This window comes from Arachis stenosperma, chromosome 3 (assembly GCF_014773155.1).
Source record: "Arachis stenosperma cultivar V10309 chromosome 3, arast.V10309.gnm1.PFL2, whole genome shotgun sequence".
NCBI lineage: Eukaryota > Viridiplantae > Streptophyta > Magnoliopsida > Fabales > Fabaceae > Arachis > Arachis stenosperma.
In genome coordinates this window covers 116884506-116909010 of record NC_080379.1, presented here as the reverse complement: position 1 = coordinate 116909010, position 24505 = coordinate 116884506, and the positions used below count along the sequence as shown (strand labels likewise).

The window sequence follows — 24505 nt, the reverse complement described above, 5'->3', positions numbered from 1 at the left end:
TACAAAAGAGAATCCAAAAGGAGAGTGCAAGGCCATCAATATGGCCGAATTTGGAGAGGAGGAAGAGGCAGTGATCGCCACTGAGGAAGACCTCAATGGACGTCCACTGGCCTCCAATGAGTTCCCCAATGAGGAATCATGGGAATCTGAGGCTCATGCTGAGACCATAGAGATTCCATTAGATTTACTTCTGCCATTCATGAGCTCTGATGAATATTCTTCCTCTGAAGAGGACGAAGATGTCACTGAAGAGCAAGTTGCTAAGTACCTTGGAGCAATCATGAAGCTAAATGACAAGGTATTTGGTAATGAGACTTGGGAGGATGAACTCCTGTTGCTCACCAAAGAACTGGATGACTTGATTAGGCAGAGATTACCTCAAAAGAGACAGGACCCTGGGAAGTTCTCAATACCTTGTACATTTGGCACCATGACCTTTGAGAAGGCTCTGTGTGACCTAGGGTCAAGTATAAACCTCATGCCTCTCTCTGTAATGGAGAAGCTAGAGATCTTTGAGGTGCAAGCTGCAAGAATCTCACTAGAGATGGCAGACAATTCAAGAAAACAAGCTTATGGACTTGTAGAGGATGTTCTGGTAAAGGTTGAAGACCATTACATCCCTGCTGATTTCATAGTCCTAGAGACTGGAAAGTGCATGGATGAATCCATCATCCTTGGCAGACCCTTCCTAGTCACAGCAAAGGCTGTGATTGATGTTGACAGAGGAGAATTGATCATTCAAGTGAATGAATAATCCTTTGTGTTTAAGGCTCAAGGATATCCGTCTGTTACCATGGAGAGGAAGCATGAAGAGCTTCTCTCAAAACAGAGTCAAACAGAGCCCCCACAGTCAAACTCTAAGTTTGGTGTTGGGAGGCCACAACCAACTTCTAAGTTTGGTGTTGAACCCCCACATTCAAACTCTAAGTTTGGTGTTGGGAGGTTCCAACATTGCTCTGAACATCTGTGAGGCTCTATGAGGGCCTACTGTCAAGCTACTGACATTAAAGAAGCGTTTGTTGGGAGGCAACCCAATGTTATATTTATCTATTTTCCTTTGTTATTTTATGTTTTCTATAGGTTGATGATCATGGAAAGTCACGAAATTAATTGAAAAAGTAAAAACAGAATGAAAAATAGAAAGAAAAACAGCACACCCTGGAGGAAAACCTTGCTGGCGTTTAAACGCCAGTAAAGGCAGCAAATGGGCGTTTAACGCCCAGTCTGACACCATTCTGGGCGTTTAACGCCAGAAAGGGGCACCAGACTGGCGTTTAACGCCAGGAATGGGCATCAAGCTGGTGTTAAACGCCAGAAATGGGCACCAACCTGGCGTTTAACGCCAGGATTGGCAGAGAGAGCAATTTTGCTCGCCACTTGGTGCAGGGATGAATTATCCTTGACACCTCAGGATCTGTGGACCCTACAGGATCCCCACCTACCCCACCTCTCTCTCTCTTCTTCTTCTCCATTCACCAATCACCTCAACACCTCTTCCCCAAAAACCCCTCACCTATCAAATCTTACCATTCTCTTCACCACTCACATCCATCCTTCATAAAACCCCACCTACCCTACCATTCAAATTTAAACCACTTTCCCTCCCAAACCCACCCATACATGACCGAACGCTACCCCTCTCTCCACCCCTATATAAACCCATCTTCACCACCTCATTTTCACACAACCTAAACACTACTTCTCGCACTTGGCCGAACCACAAAGCCCCCTCCATCTCCTATATTTCTTCTTCTTCTACTCTCTTCTTTCTTCTTTTGCTTGAGGACGAGCAAACCTTCTAAGTTTGGTGTGGTAAAAGCATTGCTTTTTATTTTTCCATAACCATTTATGGCATCTAAGGCCGGAGAAACCTCTAGAAAGAGGAAAGGGAAGGCAAAAGCTTCCACCTCCGAGTCATGGGAGATAGAGAGATTCATCTCAAGGGTGCATCAAGACCACTTCTATGAAGTTGTGGCCATGAAGAAGGTGAACCCCGAGGTCCCTTTCAAACTCAAAAAGGGTGAATATCCGGAGATCCGACATGAGATTCAAAGAAGAGGTTGGGAAGTTCTTACCAACCCCATTAAACAAGTTGGAATCTTAATGGTTTAAGAGTCTATGCCAATGCATGGATCACCAAGAACCATGATCAAAGTGTGAACCCGGACCCAAAGAATTGGCTCACAATGGTTCGGGGGAAATGCTTAGATTTTAGTCCGGAAAATGTAAGGTTGGCATTCAACTTGCCCATGATGCAAGGAGATGAACACCCTTACACTAGAAGGGTCAACTTTGATCAAAGGTTGGACCAAGTCCTCATAGACATTTGTGAAGAGGGCGCTCAATGGAAGAGAGATTCAAGAGGAAAGCCGGTTCAACTGAGAAGGCATGACCTCAAGCCCTTGGCTAGGGGATGGTTGGAGTTTATCCAACGCTCAATCATTCCCACTAGCAACCAGTCCGAAGTTACTATAGATCGGGCTATCATGATTCATAGCATCATAATTGGAGAGGAAGTAGAAGTTCATGAGGTTATAGCCCAAGAACTTTATAAGGTGGCAGACAAGTCTTCTACCATGGCAAGGTTAGCCTTCCCTCAAAAATGACGTAAAAATGAGTAGCTTGGGGTTTACAAAGATGAGTAAATGACGTAAAAATCCACTTCTGGGACCACTTGGTGTGTGCTTGGGCTGAGCATTGAAGCTTTCATGTGTAGAGACTTTTCTTGGAGTTAAATGCCAGCTTTTGTGCCAGTTTGGGCGTTTAACTCCCATTCTTGTGCCAGTTCCGGCGTTTAACGCCGGGCAGTTTTGAGCTGATTTGGAACGCCAGTTTGGGCCATCAAATCTCAGGCAAAGTATAGACTATTATATATTGCTGAAAAGCCCAGGATGTCTACTTTCCAACGCAATTGAGAGCGTGCCAATTAGACTTCTGCAGCTCCAGAAAATCTACTTCGAGTGCAGGAAGCTCAGAATCCAACAGCATCTGCAGTCCTTTTCAGCCTCTAAATCAGATTTTTGCTCAGGTCCCTCAATTTCAGCCAGAAAATACCTGAAATCACAAAAAAACACACAAACTCATAGTAAAGTCCAGAAAAGTGAATTTTAACTAAAAACTAATAAAAATATAATAAAAACTAACTAAAACATACTAAAAATATACTAAAAACAATGCCAAAAAGCGTATAAATTATCTACTCATCACAACACCAAACTTAAATTTTTGCTTATCCCCAAGCAACTGAAAATCAAATAAGATAAAAAGAAGAGAATATGCAATGAATTCCAAAAACATCTATGAAGATCAGTATTAATTAGATGAGCGGGACTTTTAGCTTTTTGCCTCTGAACAGTTTTGGCATCTCACTCTATCCTTTGAAATTCAGAATGATTGGCTTCTATAGGAACTCAGAATCCAGATGGTGTTATTGATTCTCCTAGTTAAGTATGATGATTCTTGAACACAGCTACTTTATGAGTCTTGGCCATGACCCAAAGCACTCTGTCTTCCAGTATTACCACCGGATACATACATGCCACAGACACATAACTGGGTGAACCTTTTCAGATTGTGACTCAGCTCTGCTAGAGTCCCCAATTAGAGGTGTCCAGGGTTCTTAAGCACACTCTTTTTGCCTTGGATCACGACTTTATTTTTACCCTTGCCTTTTGGTTTAAAGGGCTGTTGGATTTTTCTGCTTGCTTTCTCTCTTTTTTTTTTCGCACATAATCTCTTTTTTTTATTCACTGCTTTTTCTTACTTCAAGAATTATTTTTATGATTTTTCAGATCCTCAGTAACATGTCTCCTTTTTTCATCATTCTTTTAAGAGCCAACATTCATGAACAACAAATTCAAAAGACATATGCACTGTTCAAGCATACATTCAGAAGTCAAGGTGTTGCCATCACATCAAAATAATTAATCTGTTATAAAATTCAAAATTCATGCAATTCTTCTCTTTTTCAATTAAGAACATTTTTTCATTTAAGAAAGGTGATGGATTCATAGGACATTCATAACTTTAAGGCATTGACACTAAGACACTAATGATCATAAGACACAAACATAGATAAACATAAGGCATAATTTTTCGAAAAAATAGAAAAATAAAGAACAAGGAGATTAAAGAACGGGTCCACCTTAGTGATGGCGGCTTGTTCTTCCTCTTGAAGATCTTATGGAGTGCTTGAGCTCCTCAATGTCTCTTCCTTGCCTTTGTTGCTCCTCTCTAATGATTCTTTGATCTTCTCTAATTTCATGGAGGAGGATGGAATGTTCTTGGTGCTCCACCCTTAGTTGTCCCATGTTGGAACTCAATTCTCCTAGGGAGGTGTTGATTTGATCTTAATAGTTTTGTGGAGGAAAGTGCATCCCTTGAGGCATCTTAGGGATTTCATGATGAGTGTGATCTCTTGTTTGCTCCATCCTTTTCTTAGTGATGGGCTTGTCCTCATCAATGAGGATGTCTCATGAAATCCCTGAGATGCCTCAAGGGATGCACTTTCCTCCACAAAACTATTGGGAGCAAATCAACACCTCCCTAGGAGAATTGAGTTCCAACATGGGACAACTAAGGGTGGAGCACCAAGAACATTCCATCCTCCTCCATGAAATTAGAGAAGATCAAAGAATCATGAGAGAGGAGCAACAAAGACAAGGAAGAGACATTGAGGAGCTCAAGCACTCCATAAGATCTTCAAGAGGAAGAACAAGCCGCCATCACTAAGGTGGACCCGTTCTTTAATCCCCTTGTTCTTTATTTTTCTGTTTTTCAAAAAATCATGCTTATGTTTATCCATGTTTGTGTCTTATGATCATTAGTGTCTTAGTGTCTATGCCTTAAAGTTATGAATGTCCTATGAATCCATCACCTCTCTTAAATGAAAAATGTTCTTAATTGAAAAAGAGAAGAATTGCATGAATTTCAGATTTTATAACAGATTAATTATTTTGATGTGGTGGCAATACTTTTGTTTTCTGAATGTATGCTTGAACAGTGCATATGTCTTTTGAATTTGTGGTTCATGAATGTTGGCTCTTGAAAGAATGATGAAAAAGGAGACATGTTACTGAGGATCTGAAAAATCATAAAAATGATTCTTGAAGCAAGAAAAAGCAGTGAATACAAAAAAAAAAGAAAAAAAAAAGAGAAGAAGCGAAAAAAAAAGAAAAAGAACGAAAAAAAAGGGGAGAAAGAGAAAAAGAAAGAAATAAAGTTGTGATCCAAGGCAAAAAGAGTGTGCTTAAGAACCCTGGACACCTCTAATTGGGGACTTTAGCAAAGCTGAGTCACAATCTGAAAAGGTTCACCCAATTATGTGTCTGTGGCATGTATGTATCCGGTGGTAATACTGGAAGACAGAGTGCTTTGGGCCACGGCCAAGACTCATAAAGTAGCTGTGTTCAAGAATCATCATACTTAACTAGGAGAATCAATAACACTATCTGGATTCTGAGTTCCTATAGAAGCCAATCATTCTGAATTTCAAAGGATAGAGTGAGATGCCAAAACTGTTCAGAGGCAAAAAGCTAAAAGCCCCGCTCATCTAATTAATACTGATCTTCATAGATGTTTTTGGAATTCATTGTATATTCTCTTCTCTTTATCTTATTTGATTTTTAGTTGCTTGGGGACAAGCAACAATTTAAGTTTGGTGTTGTGATGAGCGGATAATTTGTACGCTTTTTGACATTATTTTTAGTATGTTTTTAGTAGATTTAGTTAGTTTTTATTATATTTTTATTAGTTTTTAGTTAAAATTTACTTTTCTGGACTTTACTATGAGTTTGTGTGTTTTTCTGTGATTTCAGGTATTTTCTAGCTGAAATTGAGGGACCTGAGCAAAAATCTGATTCAGAGACTGAAAAGGACTGCAGATGCTGTTGGATTCTGACCTTCCTGCACTCGAAGTGGATTTTCTGGAGCTACAGAAGCCCAATTGGCGCGCTCTCAACAGAGTTGGAAAATAGACATCCTGGGCTTTCCAGAAATGCTTAATAGTCTATACTTTGCCCAAGATTTGATGGCCCAAACTGGCATTCCAAATCAGCCCAAGAATGCCCGGCGTTAAACGCCGGAACTGGCACAAGAATGGGAGTTAAACGCCCAAACTGGCACAAAAGCTGGCGTTTAACTCCAAGAAGAGTCTCTACACGAAAATGCTTCAATGCTCAGCCCAAGCACACACCAAGTGGGCCCGAAAGTGGATTTTTATGTCTTTTACTCATCTTTGTAATTCTTAAGCTACTAGTTCCCTATAAGTAGGACCTTTTACTAGTGTATTTTTCATCTTGGTAGCTATCTTTAGTCTTATGCTATCTTAGATCATTGGGAGGCTGGCCTCACGGCCATGCCTAGACCTTGTTCTTATGTATTTTCAACGGTGGAGTTTCTACACACCATAGATTAAGGTGTGGAGCTCTGCTGTACCTCAAGTATTAATGCAATTACTATTGTTCTTCTATTCAATTCAGCTTGTTCTTATTCCAAGATATTCATTCTCACTCAAGAACTTGATGAATGTGATGATTATGTGACGCTCATCATCATTCTCACTTATGAACGCGTGACTGACAATCACTTCCGTTCTACAAGCAAACAAGGCTCTAATGTTTATCTCTTGGGTTCTTTAATCGGAATCTTCGTGGTATAAGCTAGAATTGATGGCGGCATTCAAGAGAATTCAGAAGGTCTAAACCTTGTCTGTGGTATTCTGAGTAGGATTCAATGATTGAATGACTGTGACGAGCTTCAAACTCGCGATTGTGGGGCGTTAGTGACAGACGCAAAAGAATCACTGGATTCTATTCCGACATGATCGAGAACCGACAGCTGGATAGCCGTGCCGTGACAGGGTGCGTTGAACATTTCCACTGAGAGGACGGGACTGTAGCCATTGACAACTGATGCTACGATTTTAGGAAATTGCACGATCGGCAAAAATTCCTTCCGGCAAGTGCACCGGTTATCGTCAAGTAAAAACTCACAATAGAGTGAGGTCGAATCCCACAAGGATTGGTTGAGTGAGCAATTCGGATTAGAAGTGTGTTCTAGTTGAGCGGAATCAAGATTTAGATGAGAATTGCGGAATGTAAAATTGGCGGGAAACGTAAATGGCAAGAAATTGAAATTTCGGAATCTTAAATTGCATGAATTAAAGAGCGAGAAGCTAAATTGCTGAAATTAAAAAGGGATCGGGGTGATTGCATGAATTTAATTGCAGAATGTAAAGAGAAAGTGGTAGATCAGAAATGGGGAATTCATTGGGTTTCAGGAGATATTGAGATCTCCGAATCAAAACATTTTTATCCCTTCCTCAACCAATGCGTTCATTGAATTTTGCTTGGCAATCTGATATGATTGGATCCCAATCCCTTGGCTCACCAATTCTCTCTAAAAACAAACAAATTCCCAATCCCTTGGTTTAAATGTTCATAAGAAGAGATGACGCTCGATCACTGATTATACCACACAGTTTCATGAACCACAATTTGGTAGTATTACATGTCACAATATCCATCCAAACCCCAATCCAATTCACTGTGAGAAAGCTTCTCTAGCATGAATCCTCCATTCCTTTCCCAAGGTTCCGAAGGATTCCAATTATGGATAGTTTCTTTCCCAAGACAACTAACCAATGGAATTAGATCGAGAAGCTTTCTAACAAAATTCAAGAGAAAAGATTGAAGAAGAAGATAAAAACTATTATTGATTCATTGAATTACAATAGAGCTCCCTAACCCAATGAAAGGGGGTTTAGTGAGTCATAGCTCTGAATTCAATTACAAAAAGTATGAAAACTAGAAAAATGATCCAAAGTCCTCTAACTAACTTAAATTCTATCCTATTTATACACTTTCTAAATTGAGCTTCTGTTGTGTTTCTTGGGCTTTGAGGCCTTTCCCTGATTTCCTTTTGCTTTGGGTTTATGATCCATAATCCTGATGAGGCTGCTGATCCAATTCTATAACATTCATTGAGCCAACTTAGTGATAATCAAGTAATGACACATGACTCAACAAATTGAAATTCCAGACTCATCAATTCTTCAGGCCCAATCCCATAAACCATGATATTCAATTGGGTTTCATACCAGAGTACGTTTAAGTTAATGTTTGTGCTCAAATGCTAACTTAAAACTGCAATATCTTTGGCCCAGAAACCTTTTCAAATAGTGGCGTTTAAGTTGCAGTTTAAGCTTAAACTGCAACTTAAACGCCAGACACTTCCAGTGATGCCTTTTGTGGAAGCACGTTTAAGTTCCAGTTTAAGCTTAAACTGGAACTTAAACGTTGGACACTCCTGGAGGTGGTATAACTCAAGCACGTTTAAGCTTCAGTTTAAGGTTAAACTGAAGCTTAAACGTGGAAATGGAAGAAAGCAACCCTGGAGGGTAAAGTAGTCGAACACGTTTAAGCTTCAGTTTAAGGTTAAACTGAAGCTTAAACGTGGAAATGGAAGAAAGCAACCCTGGAGTGTGGAATGGTCGAACACGTTTAAGCTCCAGTTTAAGCTTAAACTGGAGCTTAAACGTGGAAATGAAGAAAGCAACCCTGGAGGAGAATTTTGGTCGAACACGTTTAAGCTCCAGTTTAAGGTTAAACTGGAGCTTAAACGTGGAAATGGCTCCCTGGTGCATTTCTCATTTCTGGCGTTTAACTTCCAGTTTAAGGTTAAACTGGAGGTTAAACGCCACTTTCAGCTTTTCCTCAGCTTTCATGATTTTGGCGTTTAAGCTCCAGTTTAAGCTTAAACTGGAGCTTAAACGCCACTGATAGTTCCCAGCATTATATGGCTTGGCAGTTTAAGTTCCAGTTTAAGCTTAAACTGGAACTTAAACTCCACATGTGATATTCAAGCTTCCTTTATTGATTTTGTTGCTTCCTTGCCTAACCTCTTCTTCCCTGAAATCATCCAAACAACTGCATCAAAGTCTTGCAAAAATTTCATGAGAAATCTTCCATTCATAGCATTCAAGTAATATAACTAAAAACTCATGGAATTTGCATCAAAATCATACTGTTTGGATGGTTCATTGCTTTGTTATTCATTTAACCATTCTTGGTTACTTTAAGCTCAAGAAAATGCATAAAACAACTAAAACTAATAGAAAAATGCTAGTGAAACTAGCCTAAGATGCCTTGGCATCACAACACCAAACTTAATACTTGCTTGTCCCTAAGCAAGTCCTGAGTTATTTGAGAAGAAAGTATGAAACAGAAAGCAATTACATTGGCTATATTAGTAAGCACTTGAAGTTCATCAGAAGGGTTTTATGCAGAAAGTTGCAGCATCACTTTTTCATTCTTATCAGGTAAGATTATCACTTTTTCATTGCATCCATCAAACACTGCTATGGCCTCTTGTTATTCTTATGTCCTTGGCACTTTTCCCTTCTTTATTTTTCTTTTTCTTAGAGCTCCTTTGCTCCTTGTTTGCTCAGTGTCATGTGTTGCACAAGCCTTTGGCATTTTCTTTTTCTTATCAGTGCACTACACATATCCACTACAGGCATTTTAGTTCACATTTCTTCTTGAGACATTGGTGCCCAGCACCTCTTTGTGTGACTAAATGTTTTGTATTTAGGTTGCTCTTGATAATGGACTTTTGGTTGATAATCCCGGGTTAGTTAACCCAAGTTACCAAGTGTTGAAACACTCCTCAGAACCTATTCATCCAAGCATATCCTTAATACATAAACACCACAGGCATTTGTCTCAGAAGTTCAAACCATTGGTGCCTAGCTTATTTTCTCAATTTTTTTTTGCTTTTTGGTTGCCCTTTTTCAGTGGCTTTTTCTTCTTCTTTTTCTTTCTTTTTCATGGCCAAAGACATTTATTCATCAAGATCCATAGACAGTATTCAAACTTCTACACAAAAATGATAATTCTACACTCAATTTCCAGTGATCTGACTAAACAATCAAGCATGCATACCACCACTTAATTCTACTTGATTTGTCACTAATTGAGCCAAGTTACTTTTGTTCAAACTTTTCTTTTATTTTTGGAAACAGAACAAGCATGGCAAGCATTTGTTTAAGAAGGTGAAGTTATATCCAAACATCTAGGCATTCACTTTATTCAAAGCAGTAAACCAACACTCATACTAAAAACTTCACATTCCAGAAAGATTCAACAATTACAGTTTAAACCAGAACAAGCATGCTTTTGTTTGCCTTTTAAAGAATGGTCAAGGAACAACACCACCTTGTGAAATTTCTTGTTTTCTCTTTGTTGCCAGGAAACAATTTGATTTCTCCTTCTTCTCCTAGTTGTTGCTTCATGTTCTTTCTAAGATCCTTGTTTCCTTTCCTGCAAGGAGTGATGAAGTTGCTTGCTTCTCAAGCACTTGAATGGTTAGCTCAACTATGTATGAGCAAGTGTCTGAGTCTTAAGTTGGTGTGTGAACACCAAACTTAGTCTCCTACTTACTCCTCTGCTCTTTGAATCCTTGAATTCTCCTTGGAATGAAGTTGCTGCTAAGGATTTTAAGCATTTCTGTGCTTGCTTAGAATGGTTGTTCCTTTCATATAATTCAAAGGTTGTTGTGTTCAGTTGATCTGTATGGTGGAACACCAAACTTAGAGTCACACATTCCCCTTTGAATTATTGATCCACGAATTCATTGTTTGGTGTGAAACACCAAACTTAATTCTTTGCAATGCACAGAAACTACTTCACCTTTTTATTGAAACAAATAAAAGAAACAGCAAAGGAGTATTACCTCAGGTTGGGTTGCCTCCCAACAAGGGCTTCTTTAACGTCACTAGCTTGACGGTTGTCCCTTGTTAAGGTGGATTGTAGTGCTTGATGTCCTCTCCTCTCACTATGAAAACGTCCCCATTTGATTCCTTCATGATTTCCAAATGTTCCATAGAAAGAACTTTCCTGATTGTGAACACTTGAGGGAGCTGGGAAGGAATGGTTTTGAGGCCAGGTGGGATTGGCAGATAATGACTTGATATCACTTTATCTCCCGGAGAGAAACCTTCAGTGGGAATTTTTTTGTTTCTCCACCCTCTTGGCAATTTCTTTACAATTCTTCCCTCTCTCTTGAGGATTTCTTCATTGACCCTTATGCCAGGAGGATCCTTCTGAGCTGTTTCTATTGATTCTTGTGGCTTTAACTCTTGCAATTCTTGTTTGCCTTCCAAGGACTGTTTCAGAGTTTCAGCTGCTGGGTTGCTTTCCTCCAAACACAGATGGCTACTATCATCCTTAGGCTTTTCAGGTTCTGGTTCAGGCTCAGATGCAGGTTTGAAAACATGGAAAATGAGCTGTTCATCATGTATTCTCAAAATTAGCTCTCCTTGTTCTACATCTATGAGCGCTCTAGCAGTGGCTAGAAATGGCCTTCCCAGAATGATAGGGTGTAGGTAGCTTTCCTCCATGTCCAAAATGACAAAGTCTGTGGGGAAGAAATAATTTCCCACTTTCACCAGCACATTCTCAACTACCCCTTCAGCTTGCTTCTGAGTTTTGTCAGCCAGTTGTATGATTACATCAGTGGATCTCACCTCATTCAGTTGTAGCCTCTTCATATGAGTCAGAGGCATCACATTTATGCTAGCTCCTAGATCACAGAATCCTCTGTCAATTTTTGTTTCCCCTATGATGCAGGGGATATGAAAACTTCCTGGGTCTGTTTTCTTAGAGACTATGTCCTTCTTGATGAGGGCACTGCATTCTTTGTTCATTATTACAGTTTGTCCTCCCTTCAAAACTCTTTTCTTGCTCAGCAATTCCTTCAAATACTTGATATGTGTAGGCATCTGCTGGAGAATCTCAAGAAAGGGAATATTGATATGGAGAGACTTAAATGTCTCTAAAAACCTTGAATATGTTTTCCCTTTTTCACCTCCTCCTAACCTCTGAGGAAATGGTGCTTTTGGTTGGTATGTTTCCAGCATGCCTTTATTTTGCAGTTCCTTGGCTTGCTCAGTTTCACTTTCCTGCTTAGCTTCTTCCACACCTTCCTTCAAGATTTCTGGCTCCTGTTCTGAGGGTCTGATTCCTTCTTCTTCTGAGACTTCCTTCAATATGGTGATGGCCTTGCATTCTTCCCATCTCACTCCCTTTTGTTCCCCTTTAGGATTCTTTTCTGTGTCACTAGGGAACACTGCAGTTGACTTGGGGGCCTGTTGAGATAGCTCTCCTACTCGAGACTCCATCCTCTTGAGTTTTTCACCATGGTTCCTTAAGGTAGATCTCACATCATCCCTAAAGCTTTTTAACTCACTTATGTCCTGACCCATGTTTGCAAGCATTCCTTCTATCCTGTTTAATTGATCTTGAAATTGTTGGTTCGGATTAGGTTGGGCAGGTTGATTATTTTGGCCATGATATGGTGGTTGGGAGTAAGTGTTTTGTGTGGCTTGTTATGATCTTTGGTTGGAGTTTTGGTATGTGGAATTGTTATGTTGGTTGGGGTTGTAAGGTTTGTGGTTTTGTGGTTGGGTTTGCTGGTTTCCCCACCCAAAGTTTGGGTGGTTTTTCCAGCCTGGGTTGTAAGTATTGGAATCTGGATCATATGGTTGCCTTTGTTGATTTCCCACATAGTTGGCCTCTTCCCAATCACCTCCTTCAGTGCTTACCTCCTCTTGATCTTGTGTGTGTATTGCAGCCACTTAATTTGTTTCTAATTTCCTGGTGAGCTCTGCTAGTTGCTTGGCAAACACCTTGTTTTGGGCTAGAATTGTATCAACATGGTTCAGCTCCATGACTCCCTTAGTGTTGTATCTCTCTGAAGCATAGTAGTACTCATTCTCAGCCACTGTCTCAATCACTTCAATGGCTTCTTCCACAGTCTTTTTCCTGTTCAATGAACCTCCTGATGAATGGTCTACAGCCTTCCTTGATTCATAAGAAAGTCCATCATAGAAAATATGCAATTGCACCCAGTCATGGAACATGTCTGGTGGGCATTTCCTTGTCAAATCCTTGAACCTCTCCCATGCCTCGTAGAGAGTTTCACCATCTTGTTGTCTAAAAGTCTGAACCTCAGATCGAAGCCTATTGACCTTTTGTGGGGGGTAGAAACGTGCCAGAAACTTGCTTTCCACCTCATCCCAGGTTGTTAGGCTCCCCCTTGGGAATGATTCCAGCCACTTAGCTGCCTTGTCCCTAAGTGAAAATGGGAACAAGAGCAGTTTATAGGCATCTTCCTGGACTCCATTGGACTTCACAGTGTCGCAAATTCTCAGGAATTTTGTGAGATGTTGGTTTGGATCTTCATTAGCACTCCCACCAAATGAACAATGATTCTCCACCAGTGATATTAGCTGTGGTTTGAGTTCAAAATTGTTGGCCTGAATGGGTGGTTTCTGAATGCTGCTACCACAATTCCCAGAGGTTGGGTTTATGTATGAACCAAGAACCCTCCTCTCGGGAATGGCATTGTTTCCATTAGCTCTCTCATGGTTGTGAACTTCTCTATCCATGTTGAGATCTAGAGCTTCCTCAAAATTGTCCTCAGATTCTCCTTCAGATTCTTCTTCTCCCAGTACTCTCTTCCCTCTTGCTTCCCTTCTAAGTTTATGAAGGGTCCTCTCTGGTTCGGTATATGGATGAGTTGATGTCTCTCCTCTCCTACCTGTCATACAAGAACACAGCACAGGCAACAAACAAGTGAAATACTCTTGGTTAATGGAAGAGTATGGTTAGAGCAGTTGAGGAATTAATTCAAATAGTTAGTGAGTCAGTGAGTTAGTTGCTTGAATTTAAAGGCATAAAGAAAGAAAGCAAGTAACAGAGTGCAGAAATTAAAATTCAACAAGTAACTTGAACTGAATTAACAAAACAAGAAAAATGCTCAATCTAGTTAACTTCCAATTTGAGAATTGTCAATCGAAAACCAATCCCCGGCAACGGCGCCATAAACTTGATGCTACGATTTTAGGAAATTGCACGATCGGCAAAAATTCCTTCCGGCAAGTGCACCGGTTATCGTCAAGTAAAAACTCACAATAGAGTGAGGTCGAATCCCACAAGGATTGGTTGAGTGAGCAATTCGGATTAGAAGTGTGTTCTAGTTGAGCGGAATCAAGATTTAGATGAGAATTGCGGAATGTAAAATTGGCGGGAAACGTAAATGGCAAGAAATTGAAATTTCGGAATCTTAAATTGCATGAATTAAAGAGCGAGAAGCTAAATTGCTGAAATTAAAAAGGGATCGGGGTGATTGCATGAATTTAATTGCAGAATGTAAAGAGAAAGTGGTAGATCAGAAATGGGGAATTCATTGGGTTTCAGGAGATATTGAGATCTCCGAATCAAAACATTTTTATCCCTTCCTCAACCAATGCGTTCATTGAATTTTGCTTGGCAATCTGATATGATTGGATCCCAATCCCTTGGCTCACCAATTCTCTCTAAAAACAAACAAATTCCCAATCCCTTGGTTTAAATGTTCATAAGAAGAGATGACGCTCGATCACTGATTATACCACACAGTTTCATGAACCACAATTTGGTAGGATTACATGTCACAATATCCATCCAAACCCCAATCCAATTCACTGTGAGAAAGCTTCTCTAGCATGAATCCTCCATTCCTTTCCCAAGGTTCCGAAGGATTCCAATTATGGATAGTTTCTTTCCCAAGACAACTAACCAATGGAATTAGATCGAGAAGCTTTCTAACAAAATTCAAGAGAAAAGATTGAAGAAGAAGATAAAAACTATTATTGATTCATTGAATTACAATAGAGCTCCCTAACCCAATGAAAGGGGGTTTAGTGAGTCATAGCTCTGAATTCAATTACAAAAAGTATGAAAACTAGAAAAATGATCCAAAGTCCTCTAACTAACTTAAATTCTATCCTATTTATACACTTTCTAAATTGAGCTTCTGTTGTGTTTCTTGGGCTTTGAGGCCTTTCCCTGATTTCCTTTTGCTTTGGGTTTATGATCCATAATCCTGATGAGGCTGCTGATCCAATTCTGTAACATTCATTGAGCCAACTTAGTGATAATCAAGTAATGACACATGACTCAACAAATTGAAATTCCAGACTCATCAATTCTTCAGGCCCAATCCCATAAACCATGATATTCAATTGGGTTTCATACCAGAGTACGTTTAAGTTAATGTTTGTGCTCAAATGCTAACTTAAAACTGCAATATCTTTGGCCCAGAAACCTTTTCAAATAGTGGCGTTTAAGTTGCAGTTTAAGCTTAAACTGCAACTTAAACGCCAGACACTTCCAGTGATGCCTTTTGTGGAAGCACGTTTAAGTTCCAGTTTAAGCTTAAACTGGAACTTAAACGTTGGACACTCCTGGAGGTGGTATAACTCAAGCACGTTTAAGCTTCAGTTTAAGGTTAAACTGAAGCTTAAACGTGGAAATGGAAGAAAGCAACCCTGGAGGGTAAAGTAGTCGAACACGTTTAAGCTTCAGTTTAAGGTTAAACTGAAGCTTAAACGTGGAAATGGAAGAAAGCAACCCTGGAGTGTGGAATGGTCGAACACGTTTAAGCTCCAGTTTAAGCTTAAACTGGAGCTTAAACGTGGAAATGAAGAAAGCAACCCTGGAGGAGAATTTTGGTCGAACACGTTTAAGCTCCAGTTTAAGGTTAAACTGGAGCTTAAACGTGGAAATGGCTCCCTGGTGCATTTCTCATTTATGGCGTTTAACTTCCAGTTTAAGGTTAAACTGGAGGTTAAACGCCACTTTCAGCTTTTCCTCAGCTTTCATGATTTTGGCGTTTAAGCTCCAGTTTAAGCTTAAATTGGAGCTTAAACGCCACTGATAGTTCCCAGCATTATATGGCTTGGCAGTTTAAGTTCCAGTTTAAGCTTAAACTGGAACTTAAACTCCACATGTGATATTCAAGCTTCCTTTATTGATTTTGTTGCTTCCTTGCCTAACCTCTTCTTCCCTGAAATCATCCAAACAACTGCATCAAAGTCTTGCAAAAATTTCATGAGAAATCTTCCATTCATAGCATTCAAGTAATATAACTAAAAACTCATGGAATTTGCATCAAAATCATACTGTTTGGATGGTTCATTGCTTTGTTATTCATTTAACCATTCTTGGTTACTTTAAGCTCAAGAAAATGCATAAAACAACTAAAACTAACAGAAAAATGCTAGTGAAACTAGCCTAAGATGCCTTGGCATCAACAACGGTGATGCCCAACATACAGCTTGCCATGGAAAGGAGTAAGAAGGATTGGATGAAGCCAATAGGAAAGCAGAGAGACGGAAGGGACAAAGCATCTCCATTCGCTTATCTGAAATTCTCACCAATGAAATACATAAGTATCTCTATCTTTATCTTTATGTTTTATTCATATATCATCCACAACCATTTGAATCTGCCTGACTAAGATTTACAAGGTGACCATAGCTTGCTTCATACTAACAATCTCCGTGGGATCGACCCTTACTCGCGTAAGGTTTATTACTTGGACGACCCAGTGCACTTGCTGGTTAGTTGTGCGAAGTTGTGTTTATGCCATGGTATTGAGCACCAAGTCTTTGGGGCCATTACTAGGGATTATTTGAGTTGTGAAAAGTAGTGATCACAATTTCGTGCACCATCTCCCTCTATGTTAATTCCAACTGAATTACAGAGGTGACAAATGAGATGAGGATAGGCTAACCTTGCCAAGGTAGAAGACTTGTCCGCCACCTTATAAAGTTCTTGGGATATAACCTCATGAACTTCTACTTTCTTTCCAATCATGATGCTGTGAATCATGATAGCCCGGTCTATAGTAGCTTCGGACCGGTTGCTAGTGGGAATGATTGAGCATTGGATAAATTCCAACCATCCCCTAGCCACGGGCTTGAGGTCATGCCTTCTCAGTTGAATCGGCTTCCCTCTTGAATCTCTCTTCCATTGAGTGCCCTCTTCACAAATGTCTATGAGGACTTGGTCCAACCTTTGATCAAAGTTGACCCTTCTAGTGTAAGGGTGTTCATCTCCTTGCATCATGGGCAAGTTGAATGCCAACCTTACTATTTCTGGACTAAAATCTAAGCATTTCCCCTGAACCATTGTAAGCCAATTCTTTGGGTCCGGGTTCACACTTTGATCATGGTTCTTGGTGATCCATGCATTGGCATAGAACTCTTGAATCATTAAGATTCCGACTTGTTGAATGGGTTTGGTAAGAACTTCCCAACCTCTTCTTCGGATCTCATGTCGGATCTCCGGATATTTATTCTTTTTGAGTTTGAAAGGGACCTCGGGGATCACCTTCTTCATGGCCACAACTTCATAGAAGTGGTCTTGATGCACCCTTGAGATGAATCTCTCCATCTCCCATGACTCAGAGGTGGAAGCTTTTGCCTTCCCTTTCCTCTTTCTAGAGGTTTCTCTGGCCTTAGATGCCATAAATGGTTATGGAAAAACAAAAAGCGACACTTTTACCACACCAAACTTAGAAGGTTTGCTCGTCCTCGAGGAAAAGAAGAAAGAAAAGAGTAGAAAAAAAAGAAATAGAGGAGATGGAGGTGGCTTTGTTTTTCAGCCAAGGGGGAGAAGTAGTGTGTAGGTTGTGTGAAAATGAAGGAGTGAAGATGGGTTTATATAGGGGTGGAGAGAGGGGTAAGGTTCGACCATTATGGTTGGATTTGGGAGGGAAAGTGGTTTGAATTTGAATGGTGAGGTAGGTGGGGTTTTATGAAAGATGGATGTGAGTGGTGAAGAGAATGGTGGGATTTTATAGGTGAGGGGTTTTGGGGAAGAGGTGTTGAGGTGATTGGTGAATGGGTGAAGAAGAGAGAGAGTGGTGGGGTAGGTGAGGATCCTGTGGAGTCCACAGATCCTGAGGCATCAAGGATAATTCATCCCTGCACAAAGTGGCGAGCAAAAATGCTCCTTCTGCCAATCCTGGCGTTAAACGCTGGGCTGGTGCCCATTTCTGGCGTTTAACGCCAGCTTCTTGCCCATTCCTGGCGTTAAACGCTAGTCTGGGCGTTAAACGCCCATTTTGCTATCTTCACTGGCGTTTAAACGCCAGCAAATTTTCCTCCAGGGTGTGCTATTTTTCTTTCTGTTTTTCATGCTGTTTTTGCTTTTTCAATTGATTTTGTGACTTTCCATGACCATCAACCTATAAAAGACATAAAATAATAAAGGGAAATAGATAAATATAATATTGGGTTGCCTCCCAACAAGCGCTTCTTTAATGTCAGTAGCTTGACAATGGGCTCTCATGGAGCCTCACAGATGTTCAGAGCAATGTTAGAACCTCCCAACACCAAACTTAAAGTTTGAATGTGGGGGTTCAACACTAAACTTAGAAGTTGGTTGTGGCCTCCCAACACCAAACTTAGAGTTTGACTGTGGGGGCTCTGTTTGACTATGTTTTGAGAGAAGCTCTTCATGCTTCCTCTCCATGGTTACAGAGGGGTATCCTTGAGCCTTAAACACAAAGGATTCTTCATTCACTTGAATGATCAATTCTCCTCTGTCAACATCAATCACAGCCTTTGCTGTGGCTAGGAAGGGTCTGCTAAGGATGATGGATTCATCCATGCACTTCCCAGTCTCTAGGACTATGAAATCAGCAGGGATGTAATGGTCTTCAACCTTTACCAGAACATCCTCTACAAGTCCATAAGCTTGTTTTCTTGAATTTTCTGCCATCTCTAGTGAGATTCTTGCAGCTTGCACCTCAAAGATCCCTAGCTTCTCCATTACAGAGAGAGGCATGAGGTTTATGCTTGACCCTAGGTCACACAGAGCCTTCTCAAAGGTCATGGTGCCTATTGTACAAGGTATTGAGAACTTCCCAGGGTCCTGTCTCTTTTGAGGTAATCTCTGCCTAGTCAAGTCATCGAGTTCTTTGGTGAGCAAATGGGGTTCATCCTCCCAAGTCTCATTACCAAATAACTTGTCATTTAGCTTCATGATTGCTCCATGGTACTTAGCAACTTGCTCTTCAGTGACATCTTCATCCTCTTCAGAGGAAGAATACTCATCAGAGCTCATGAATGGCAGAAGTAAATCCAATGGAATCTCTATGGTCTCATTGTGAGCCTCAGATTCCCATGGTTCCTCATTAGGGAACTCATTGGAGGCCAGTGGACGTCCATTGAGGTCTTCCTCAGTGGCGCTCACTGCCTCTTTCTCCTCTCCAAATTTGGCCATGTTGATGGCCTTACACTCTCCTTTTGGATTCTCTTCTGTATTGCTTGGAAGAGTGCTAGGAGGGAGTTCAGTAACTTTCTTACCCAGCTGACCCACTTGTGTCTCCAAGTTTCTAATGGAGGACCTTGTTTCAGTCATGAAACTTTGAGTGGTTTTGATTAGATTAGAGACCATGGTTGCTAAGTCAGAGTGGCTCTGCTTAGAATTCTCTGTCTATTGCTGAGAAGATGATGGAAAAGGCTTGCCATTGCCAAACCTGTTTCTTCCACCATTATTGTTGTTGAAACCTTGTTGAGGTCTCTGTTGATCCTTCCATGGGAGATTTGGATGATTTCTCCATGAAGGATTATAGGTGTTTCCATAGGGTTCTCCCATGTAATTCACCTCTTCCATTGAAGGGTTCTCCGGATCATAAGCTTCTTCTTTAGATGAAGCGTCCTTAGTACTGCCTGGTACAGCTTGCATTCCAGACAGACTCTGAGAAATCATATTAACTTGCTGAGTCAATATTTTGTTCTGAGCCAATATGGCATTCAGAGTATCAATCTCAAGAACTCCTTTCTTCTGATTCGTTCCATTGTTCACAGGATTCCTTTCAGAAGTGTACATGAAGTGGTTATTTGTAACCATTTCAATGAGTTCTTGAGCTTCTGCAGGCGTCTTCTTCAGATGAAGAGATCCTCCAGCAGAGCTGTCCAATGACATCTTGGACAGTTCAGACAGACCATCATAGAAGATACCTATGATGCTCCATTCAGAAAGCATGTCAGAAGGACATTTTCTGATCAATTGTTTGTATCTTTCCCAAGCTTCATAGAGGGATTCACCTTCCTTCTGTCTGAAGGTTTGGACTTCCACTCTAAGCTTACTCAATTTTTGAGGTGGAAAGAACTCTGCCAAGAAGGCATTGACTAGCTTTTCTCAAGAGTTCAGGCTTTCTTTAGGTTGTGAGTCCAACCATATCCTAGCTATGTCTCTTACAGCAAAAGGGAATAGCATAAGTCTGTAGACCTCAGGGTCAACCCCATTGGTTTTGACAGTGTCACAGATTTGCAAGAATTCAGCTAAAAACTGATGAGGATCTTCCATTGGAAGTCCATGGAACTTGCAATTCTGTTGCATTAGAGAAACTAATTGAGGCTTAAGCTCAAAGTTGTTTGCTCCAATGGCAGGGATAGAGATGCTTCTCCCATAGAAGTCGGGAGTAGGTGCAGTAAAGTCACCCAGCACCTTCCTTGCATTGTTGGCATTGTTGTTGTTTTCGGCTGCCATGTCTTCTTCTTGTTTGAAGATTTCTGTTAGGTCCTCTACAGAGAGTAGTGCTTTAGCTTCTCTTAGCTTTCGCTTCAAGGTCCTTTCAGGTTCAGGGTCAGCCTCAACAAGAATGCTTTTGTCTTTGCTCCTGCTCATATGAAAGAGAAGAGAACAAGAAAGTATGGAATCCTCTATGTCACAGTATAGAGATTCCTTGAGGTGTCAGAGGAAAAGAAGAATAGAAGGAGGAGGTAGAAGAATTCGAACTTATCAAGAGGGATAGAGTTCGAATTGTGCATTGACGAGGAGTGTTAGTCCATAAATAAAAGGATGTGAGAAGAGGGGAAGAATTTTCGAAAATAAATTAAAAGATTTTAAAAGAATTTTGAAAATTGATTGATGATTTTCGAAAACTAAGAGTGGGAAAGAAATTAAGTGATTTTTGAAAAAGATTTTGAAAGTAGAAATAAAAAAGATATGATTGAAAAGTTATGGTTTTAAAAAGATATGATTGAAAAGATATGAGTGAAAAACAATTAAAAAGATTTGATTTTTAAAATTAATGACTTGGCTAACAAGAAATTTAAAAGACATGATTCAGACATTAAACCTTTCTCAACAGAAAAGGCAACACATTTGAAATGTTGAATCAAATCATTAATTGTTAGCAAGTATTTTTGAAAATGGAAAGAAATTGATTTTGAAAATATATGATTGAAAAGATATGATTTGAAAAAGATTTGATTTTGAAAAATTATGGAAACTTGAAAAAATTTGAATTAAAAACAAAATCTTCCCTCTTGTGCCATCCTGGCATTAAACGCCCAGAATGGTATCCATTCTGGCGTTTAACGCCCAAAATGCTACCCTTTTGGGCGTTAAACGCCCAGCCAGGTACCCTGGCTGGCGTTTAAACGCCAGTTTTCCTTCCTCACTGGGCATTTTGAACGCCCAGCTTTTTCTGTGTAATTCCTCTGCTGCATGTTCTGAATCTTCAATTCTCTGTATTATTGACTTGAAAAGACACAAATTAAAAATTTTTTTTGAATTTTTAATGATAAGGAATAATCAAAATGCAACTAAGATCAAATAAACAATGCATGCAAGACACCAAACTTAGAAGTTTGTATACTATTGACACTAACAAATTGAGAATGCATATTAGAAACAACAAAACACTCAAGACAAGAGAATTTAAAGATCAGAACAAGGAAATCATCAAGAACATCTTGAAGATCAATGAAGAACATAATGCATGTAATTTTTGAAAATTAGAAGAATAAAGACATGCAATTGACACCAAACATAAAATTAGACACTAGACTCAAACAAGAAACATAAAAATATTTTTGATTTTAAGATTTTATGATTTTTTTGAATTTTTTCGAGAATTATATGGAAAAGAAAATAAAGAGATTCAAAATTTTTAATAAGAATTCCAGGAATCATGCAATGTTAGTCTAAAGCTTTAGTCTAAAGAAATTAGACATGGCTAGCCAAGCTTCAGCAGGACATTGCATTCAAGAGCTAAATTGATGAGAATCAATCAGCTTTGGTGATGATGAAAACATCACCTTGAAACTCTAGAATTCATTCTTAAAAATTCTAAAGAAAAATACCTAATTTAAGCAACAAGATGAACCGACAGTTGTCCAAACTCAAACAATCCCCGGCAATGGCGCCAAAAACTTGGTGCACGAAATTGTGATCATCAATGGCGCCATCAACATGGTACACTCAATTGCAATCTCAACTCTTTATCACAACTTCGCACACCTAACCAGCAAGTGCACTGGGTCGTCCAAGTAATAAACCTTACGCGAGTAAGGGTCGATCCCACGGAGATTGTTGGTATGAAGCAAGCTATGGTCATCTTGTAAATCTCAGTCAGGCGGATTCAAATGGTTATGGAGGATTAATGATTAAAAGATAAATAAAACATAAAATAAGGATAGAGATACTTATGTAATTCATTGGTGAGAATTTCAGATAAGCGTATTGAGATAATTTGTCCCTTTCGTCTCTCTGCTTTCCTATTGTCTTCATCCAATCCTTCTTACTCCTTTCCATGGCAAGCTGTATGTTGGGCATCACCGTTGTCAATGGCTACAGTCCCGTCCTCTCAGTGAAAATGTTCAACGCGCTCTGTCACAGCACGGCTATTCAGCTGTCGGTTCTCGATCATGTCGGAATAGAATCCAGTGATTCTTTTGCGTCTGTCACTAACGCCCCACAATCGCGAGTTTGAACGTCGTCACAATTATTCAATCCTTGAATCCTACTCAGAATACCACAGACAAGGTTTAGACCTTCCGGATTCTCTTGAATGCCGCCATCAATTATAGCTTATACCACGAAGATTCTGATTAAGGAATCCAAGAGATAAACATTCAAGCCTTGTTTGCTTGTAGAACGGAAGTGGTTGTCAGGCACGCGTTCATAAGTGAGAATGATGATAAGCGTCACATAATCATCACATTCATCATGTTCTTGGGTGCGAATGAATATCTTAGAACAAGAATAAGCTGAATTGAATAGAAGAACAATAGTAATTGCATTGATACTCGAGGTACAGCAGAGCTCCACACCTTAATCTATGGTGTGTAGAAACTCCACCGTTGAAAATACATAAGAACAAGGTCTAGGCATGGCCGAATGGCCAGCCTCTTAAAGAGGGTTCAATCATAAAAACATGATCAAAAGCTCTAAAGTGATCCAAAGATGATAATACAATAGCAAAAGGTCCTATTTGTAGAGAACTAGTAGCTTAGGGTTTACAAAGATGAGTAAATGACGTAAAAATCTACTTCCGAGCCCACTTGGTGTGTGCTTGGGCTGAGCATTAAAGCTTTCATGTGTAGAGACTTTTCTTGGAGTTAAACGCCAGCTTTTGTGCCAGTTTGGGCGTTTAACTCCCATTCTTGTGCCAGTTCCGGCGTTAAATGCTAGAATTCTTGAGCTGACTTGGAACGCCTGTTTGGGCCGTCAAATCTCAGGCAAAGTATAAACTATTATATATTGCTGGAAAGCCCAGGATGTCTACTTTCCAACGCAATTGAGAACGCACCAATTAGGCTTCTGTAGCTCCAGAAAATTCACTTCGAGTGCAGGGAGGTCAGAATCCAACAGCATTTGCAGTCCTTTTCAGCCTCTGAATCAGATTTTTTCTCAGATCCCTCAATTTCAGCCAGAAAATACCTGAAATCACATAAAAACACACAAACTCATAGTAAAGTCCAAAAAAGTGAATTTTAACTAAAAACTAATAAAAATATAATAAGAACTAACTAAAACATACTAAAAATAATGCCAAAAAGCGTATAAATTATCCGCTCATCACTACTTTTATGAGTCTTGGTCGTGGCCCTAAGCACTTTGTCTTCCAGTATTACCACCGGATACATAAATGCCACAGACACATGACTGGGTGAACCTCTTCAGATTGTGACTCAGCTTTGCTAAAGTCCCCAGTTAGAGGTGTTCAGAGCTCTTAAGCACACTTTTTTTGATTTGGATCACGACTTTAACCACTCAGTCTCAAGCTTTTCACTTGGACGTGCATGCCACAAGCACATGGTTAGGGACAGCTTGATTTAGCCGCTTAGGCCTAGATTTTATTTCCTTGGGCCCTCCTATCCATTGATGCTCAAAGCCTTGGATCCTTTTTACCCTTGCCTTTTGGGTTTAAGGGCTATTGGCTTTTTCTGCTTGCTTTTTCTTTTTCTTTCTATTTTTTTTGCCAATTTTTTTTGCAAGCTTTGTTCTTCACTGCTTTTTCTTGCTTCAAGAATCAATTTCATGATTTTTCATATTATCAGTAGCATTTCTCTTTGTTCATCATTCTTTTAAGAGCCAACAATTTTAACATTCATAAACAACAAGATAAAAAATATGCACTATTCAAGCATTCATTCAGAAAACAAAAAGTATTGTCACCACATCAATATAATTAAACTAATTTCAAGGATAAATTCGAAACTCATGTACTTCTTGTTCTTTTGAATTAGGAACACTTTTCATTTAAGAGAGGAGAAGGATTCATGGAATTATTCATAGCTTTAAGACATAGTTACTACATACTAATGATCATGAAGTAGAGACACAAAATATAAACAAACATATAGCATAAAAACCGA

At 39.7% G+C, this 24505-nt stretch overlaps 2 non-coding genes and 1 pseudogene across 2 annotated transcripts; 2 read left to right on the top strand and 1 right to left on the bottom strand.

Annotated features, from left to right (window-relative positions):
• LOC130966614 (zinc finger BED domain-containing protein RICESLEEPER 1-like) overlaps window positions 1–24505 on the bottom strand; it is a 56616-nt pseudogene that overhangs the window by 10000 nt on the left and 22111 nt on the right.
• Window positions 12918–13021, top strand: LOC130970898 (small nucleolar RNA R71). The gene has a single exon (XR_009082144.1). It is a non-coding gene; the product is annotated as a small nucleolar RNA R71 (small nucleolar RNA).
• On the top strand, window positions 19875–19982 carry LOC130970913 (small nucleolar RNA R71). Its single transcript, XR_009082158.1, has one exon. It is a non-coding gene; the product is annotated as a small nucleolar RNA R71 (small nucleolar RNA).